Raw genomic sequence first — 8,601 nt, 5'->3', positions numbered from 1 at the left:
CATCTGACTTATAAACCTGACTTATAAACCTGCACATCTGACTTATAAACCTGCACATCTGACTTATAAACCTGCACACCTGACTTATAAACCTGACTTATAAACCTGATGTATAAACCTGCACATCTGACTTATAAACCTGCACATCTGACTTATAAACCTGACTTTTAAACCTGACTTATAAACCTGACGTATAAACCTGCACATCTGACTTATAAACCTGTCTTATAAACCTGCACATCTGACTTATAAACCTGCACATCTGACTTATAAACCTGACTTATAAACCTGCACTTCTGACTTATAAACCTGCACATCTGACTTATAAACCTGACGTATAAACCTGCACATCTGAGTTATAAACCTGCACATCTGACTTATAAACCTGACGTATAAACCTGCACATCTGACTTATAAACCTGACTTATAAACCTGCACATCTGACTTATAAACCTGCACATCTGACTTATAAACCTGACGTATAAACCTGCACATCTGACTTATAAACCTGACTTATAAACCTGCACATCTGACTTATAAACCTGACTTATAAACCTGCACATCTGACTTATAAACCTGCACATCTGACTTATAAACCTGCACACCTGACTTATAAACCTGACTTATAAACCTGATGTATAAACCTGCACATCCGACTTATAAACCTGCACACCTGACTTATAAACCTGACTTATAAACCTGATGTATAAACCTGCACATCTGACTTATAAACCTGCACATCTGACTTATAAACCTGACTTATAAACCTGATGTATAAACCTGCACATCTGACTTATAAACCTGCACATCTGACTTATAAACCTGACTTATAAACCTGCACATCTGACTTATAAACCTGCACACCTGACTTATAAACCTGACTTATAAACCTGATGTATAAACCTGCACATCTGACTTATAAACCTGCACACCTGACTTATAAACCTGACTTATAAACCTGATGTATAAACCTGCACATCTGACTTATAAACCTGCACATCTGACTTATAAACCTGACTTATAAACCTGATGTATAAACCTGCACATCTGACTTATAAACCTGCACATCTGACTTATAAACCTGACTTATAAACCTGCACATCGACTTATAAACCTGCACATCTGACTTATAAACCTGCACATCTGACTTATAAACCTGACGTATAAACCTGCACATCTGACTTATAAACCTGACGTATAAACCTGCACATCTGACTTATAAACTTGACTTATAAACCTGCACATCTGACTTATAAACCTGCACATCTGACTTATAAACCTGCACACCTGACCTATAAACCTGACTTATAAACCTGATGTATAAACCTGCACATCTGACTTATAAACCTGCACATCTGACTTATAAACCTGACTTATAAACCTGCACATCTGACTTATAAACCTGACTTATAAACCTGCACATCTGACTTATAAACCTGACGTATAAACCTGCACATCTGACTTATAAACCTGACTTATAAACCTGCACATCTGACTTATAAACCTGACTTATAAACCTGCACATCTGACTTATAAACCTGCACATCTGACTTATAAACCTGACGTATAAACCTGCACATCTGAGTTATAAACCTGCACATCTGACTTATAAACCTGACGTATAAACCTGCACATCTGACTTATAAACCTGACTTATAAACCTGCACATCTGACTTATAAACCTGCACATCTGACTTATAAACCTGACGTATAAACCTGCACATCTGACTTATAAACCTGACTTATAAACCTGCACATCTGACTTATAAACCTGACTTATAAACCTGCACATCTGACTTATAAACCTGCACATCTGACTTATAAACCTGCACACCTGACTTATAAACCTGACTTATAAACCTGATGTATAAACCTGCACATCTGACTTATAAACCTGCACACCTGACTTATAAACCTGACTTATAAACCTGATGTATAAACCTGCACATCTGACTTATAAACCTGCACATCTGACTTATAAACCTGACTTATAAACCTGCACATCTGACTTATAAACTTGACTTATAAACCTGCACATCTGACTTATAAACCTGCACATCCGACTTATAAACCTGCACATCTGACTTATAAACCTGACGTATAAACCTGCACATCTGACTTATAAACCTGACGTATAAACCTGCACATCTGACTTATAAACCTGACTTATAAACCTGCACATCTGACTTATAAACCTGCACATCTGACTTATAAACCTGCACACCTGACTTATAAACCTGACTTATAAACCTGATGTATAAACCTGCACATCTGAGTTATAAACCTGCACACCTGACTGATAAACCTGACTTATAAACCTGATGTATAAACCTGCACATCTGACTTATAAACCTGCACATCTGACTTATAAACCTGACGTATAAACGTGCACATCAAATCAAATCAAATGAATTTTATTTGTATAGCCCAATATCACAAATTACAAATGTGCCTCAGTGGGCTTAACAGCAACACAACATCCTGTCCTTAGACCCTCTCATGGGATAAGGAACAACTCCCTAAAACCCTTTAACAGGGAGAAACACTAGGAAGAAACCTCAGGGAGAGCAACAGAGGAGGGATCTCTCTCCCAAGACGGACAGCGTGCAATGGATGTTGTGTTCACGCAATTTACACAATACAACATTGAAAGAGGATAACAGAATTATAATGGACATAACATTTATGAAGAACCTGATGCACAGGATGCCAAGCAGTGTCCACATGCCAACGGAGCAGTCCAGGACCCAAGCCACGTGACCAGCATCATCATGTAATAAAAGAGAAACTTATGTGAGGAGAGGAAGGGCAGGCAGCATCCAAATGGTGACCACCATCACCACGGAGACCTGGGAGGAGAACCAACTGCACATGCATGCAGGAGAGACTCACATGACACCATTCAAACACAGAAAAAGAGAAAGGAGAAGACATCATTCAGAGAGAGAGAAAAGACATGTTAGAGAAGAGAACAGCTCTCAATAGTCATTAGCCATAATCAATTAAATCATCAACTAGTCATAATCTAAACTCTGTAATCTATACTCGATAATCTCGTCGACAGAACAGTGGTTGGTAAATTCATTGAGACAGAAAACCAACCCGCCATCCAGTACAGGTTGTGAAGCACTCAATGTAAAGACAACTAATTGTAAGCTAAGGCAAAAAGATGAGTTTTAAGTTTGGATTTAAGGACTCAACAGACTCTGATGGTCTGATGGCAGCAGGCAGGTTATTCCACAACAATGGAGCCCGATAGGAAAAGGCCCTGCTGCCACCAGCTGACTTCTTTTTAACTTTGGGTACACACAGGAGCCCTGTGTTTTGAGAACGAAGAGCTCGAGATGGCATGTAAGGTTTAAGGAGATCAGACAGGTAAGATGGGGGAAGACCATTTAGGATTTTATAAGTCAGCAGAAGCACCTTGTATTCTGATCTAACATGGATAGGAAGCCAATGAAGGGAGGCAAGAATTGGTGTAATATGGTCACATTTCCTAGTTTTAGTTAGGATTCTAGCAGCAGCATTCTGAACCATATGAAGACTTTTAGTACTAGCATGTGGCAGACCTGAGAACAGAACCTTACAGTAATCAAGTCTGGATGAAACAAATGCATGTATTAGAGCCTCTGCATCAGCCATGGAGAGAAAAGACCGAATTTTAGCTATGTTACTTAAGTGAAAAAAGGTAGTCTTACGTATAAACCTTATAAACCTGCACATCTGACTTATACATGTGCACATCTGACTTATAACTCATCAGACTTATAAACCTGCACATCTGACTTATAACTCATCTGACTTATACATGTGCACATCTGACTTATAACTCATCTGACTTATAAACCTGCACATCTGACTTATAACTCATCTGACTTATAAACCTGCACATCTGACTTATAACTCATCTGACTTATAAACCTGCACATCTGACTTATACACCTGCCCATCTGACTTATAAATCATCTGATTTATAACTCATCTGACTTATACACCTGCACATCTGACTTATACACCTGCACATCTGACTTATACATCTGCACATCTGACTTATAACTCATCTGAATAATAACTCATCTGACTTATAAACCTGACTTATACACCTGCACATCTGACTTATAAACCTGACTTATACACCTGCACATCTGACCTTTAAACCTGCACATCTGACTTATAACTCATCTGACTTATAAACCTGCACATCTTACTTATAACTCATCCGACTTATAAACCTGCACATCTGACTTATAAACCTGACTTATAAACCTGCACATCTGACTTATAACTCATCTGACTTATAAACTTGCACATCTGACTTATAAACCTGCACATCTGACTTATAACTCATCTGACTTATAACTCATCTGACTTATAACTCATCTGACTTATAAACCTGACTTATGAACCTGCACATCTGACTTATAAACCTGACTTATACACCTGCACATCTGACTTATAACTCATCTGACTTATAACTCATCTGACTTATAAACCTGACTTATGAACCTGCACATCTGACTTATAAACCTGACTTATAAACCTGCACATCTGACCTTTAAACCTGCACATCTGGCTTATAACTTATCTGACTTATAAACCTGCACATCTTACTTATAACTCATCCGACTTATAAACCTGCACATCTGACTTATAAACCTGACTTATAAACCTGCACATCTGACTTATAACTCATCTGACATATAAACTTGCACATCTGACTTATAACTCATCTGACTTATAAACCTGCACATCTGACTTATAACTCATGTGATTTATAAACCTAACTTATAAACCTGCACGTCTGACTTATAAGTCATCTGACTTATAAACCTGGACATCTGACTTATAACTCATCTGACTTATAAACCTGCACATCTGACTTATAACTCATCTGACTTATAAACCTGCACATTTAACTCATAACTCATCTGACTTATAAACCTGCACATCTGACTTATAACTCATTTAACTCATAACTCATCTGACTTATAAACCTGCACATCTGACTTATAACTCATCTGACTTATAAACCTGCTCATCTGACTTATAACTCATCTGACTTATAAACCTGCACATCTGACTTATAAGTCATCTGACTTATAAACCTGCACATCTGACTTATAACTCATCTGACTTATAAACCTGCACATCTGACTTATAACTCATCTGACTTATAAACCTGCACATCTGACTTATAAACCTGACTTATAAACCTGCACATCTGACTTATAAGTCATCTGACTTATAAACCTGCACATCTGACTTATAACTCATCTGATTTATAAACCTGACTTATAAACCTGCACATCTGACTTATAAGTCATCTGACTTATAAACCTGGACATCTGACTTATAACTCATCTGACTTATAAACCTGCACATCTGACTTATAACTCATCTGACTTATAAACCTGCACATTTAACTCATAACTCATCTGACTTATAAACCTGCACATCTGACTTATAACTCATCTGACTTATAAACCTGCACATCTGACTTATAAGTCATCTGACTTATAACTGGACATCTGACTTATAACTCATCTGACTTATAAACCTGCTCATCTGACTTATAACTCATCTGACTTATAAACCTGCACATTTAACTCATAACTCATCTGACTTATAAACCTGCACATCTGACTTATAACTCATCTGACTTATAAACCTGCACATTTAACTCATAACTCATCTGACTTATAAACCTGCACATCTGACTTATAACTCATCTGACTTATAAACCTGCACATCTGACTTATAACTCATCTGACTTATAAACCTGCACATTTAACTCATAACTCATCTGACTTATAAACCTGCACATCGGACTTATAACTCATCTGACTTATAACTCATCTAACTTATAAACCTGCACATCTGACTTATAACTCATCTGACTTATAAACCTGCACGTCTGACTTATAACTCATCTGACTTATAAACCTGCACATCTGACTTATAACTCATCTGACTTATAAACCTGCACATTTAACTTATAACTCATCTGACTTATAAACCTGCACATCTGACTTATAACTGTGACTTATAAACCTGCACATCCGACTTATAACTCTGACTTATAAACCTGCACATCTGACTAATAAGTCTGATGAATGAAACCTGCACACCTGTTGCAGTTCAGTTTCGCATGGTTCCTTAAATAAACAACAAACTGAAGTACTAAAAAGCACATGTTTTTATTTAAACAAATTGCTGTATGCACGTTACCTTCTATGTGATATCTCATGACAGAAAATATTGATTTTATCGGATGGGAATAAAGACAGTTGATTACTACCCATGAAATGGAGAAGAATGTGCATATTGTATAGTTTCATGCTCAGGTAGTAACCCCAACCCTCAACCAGTATCTGCTGTAATCATAAGAAACATATTCAACTTGAAATACTTAACGTATTTCATCCACAGCAGTGACAATGTGTCACCCAGTACTTCACCCAGAAAGGCCATGAACCAAGGTCACCCCAACATTTTCATGAACCAGCATCACCCTAACATTTTCGTGAACCAGTGTCACCCCAATATTTTCACGAACCAGTGTCATCCCAATATTATCATGAACCAAGGTCACCCCATTTTCAAGAAACCAGTATCACCCCAACATTTTCATGAACCAGTGTCACCCCAATATTTTCATGAACCAGTATCACCCCAACATTTTCATGAACCAGTATCACCAAAACATTTTCACGAACCAGTGTCACCCCAATATTTTCATGAACCAGTATCACCCCAACATTTTCATGAACCAGTATCACCCCAACATTTTCATGAACCAGTATCACCCCAACATTTTCATGAACCAGTATCACCACAACATTTTCATGAACCAGTGTCACCCCAATATTTTTAGTGTGACAGGTTAAAAAGTATCGTTTCCCAACATTTCACAGACCCATCATGTTAAAAAGCTATCAAGAATCATGGCAGAAATACAATGTCATCTGACAAACCACAGCACACAACAAACCAGAGAACACAACAAACCATAGCAGATTACACACCACAGAACACAACAAACAACAGAACACAAAAAACCACAGACACAACAAACCACAGCACATCACAAACCACAGCACATCACAAACCACAGAACACAACAAACCACAGCACATCACAAACCACAGAACACAACAAACCACAGAACACAACAAACCACGGAACACAACAAACCACAGCACATCACAAACCACAGAACACAACAAACCATAGAACACAACAAACCACAGAACACAACAAACCACAGGCCATCACAAACCACAGAACACAACAAACCACAGAACACAACAAACCACAGCACATCACAAACCACAGAACACAACAAACCACAGAACACAACAAACCACAGAACACAACAAACCACAGCACATCACAAACCACAGAACACAACAAACCACAGAACACAACAAACCACAGAACACAACAAACCACAGACCACAACAAACCACAGAACACAACAAACAACAGAACACAACGAACCACAGAACACAACAAACCACAGAACACAACAAACCACAGCACATCACAAACCACAGAACACAACAAACCACAGAACACAACAAACCACAGAACACAACAAACCACAGCACATCACAAACCACAGAACACAACAAACCACAGAACACAACAAACCACAGCACACCACAAACCACAGAACACAACAAACAACAGAACACAACGAACCACAGAACACAACAAACCACAGAACACAACAAACCACAGCACATCACAAACCACAGAACACAACAAACCACAGCACATCACAAACCACAGAACACAACAAACCACAGAACACAACAAACCACAGAACACAACAAACCACAGCACATCACAAACCACAGAACACAACAAACCACAGAACACAACAAACCACAGCACACCACAAACCACAGAACACAACAAACAACAGAACACAACGAACCACAGAACACAACAAACCACAACACACAACAAACAACGGAACACAACCGACAACAGAACACAACAGACAACAAACCACAACACACAACAAACCACAGAACACAACAAACAACAGAACACAACAAACCACAGAACACAACAAACCATGAAACACTGGCCCTCATGTCATGTGACCTCAGGACACCTGTGACATCTGGACACTCATGACCTCAGGACACTCATGACCTCAGGACACATGTGATATCAGGACACTCGTGACATCAGGACACTCGTGACCTCAGGACACATGTGACCTCAGGACACTCATGACCTCAGGACACTCGTGACCTCAGGACACATGTGATATCAGGACACTCGTGACATCAGGACACTCGTGACCTCAGGACACATGTGATATCAGGACACTCGTGACATCAGGTCACTCGTGACCTCAGGACACATGTGACATCAGGACACTCGTGACCTCAGGACACATGTGACATCAGGACACTCGTGACCTCAGGACACATCTGTCATCAGGACACTCGTGACCTCAGGACACATGTGACATCAGGGCACTCGTGACCTCAGGACACATGTGACATCAGGACACTCGTGACCGCAGGACACTCATGACATCAGGACACATGTGACATCAGGACACTTGTGACCTCAGGACAC

Source organism: Lampris incognitus, chromosome 4, assembly GCF_029633865.1.
Source record: "Lampris incognitus isolate fLamInc1 chromosome 4, fLamInc1.hap2, whole genome shotgun sequence".
Lineage (NCBI taxonomy): Eukaryota > Metazoa > Chordata > Actinopteri > Lampriformes > Lampridae > Lampris > Lampris incognitus.
This window is presented reverse-complemented; position numbering follows the sequence as displayed.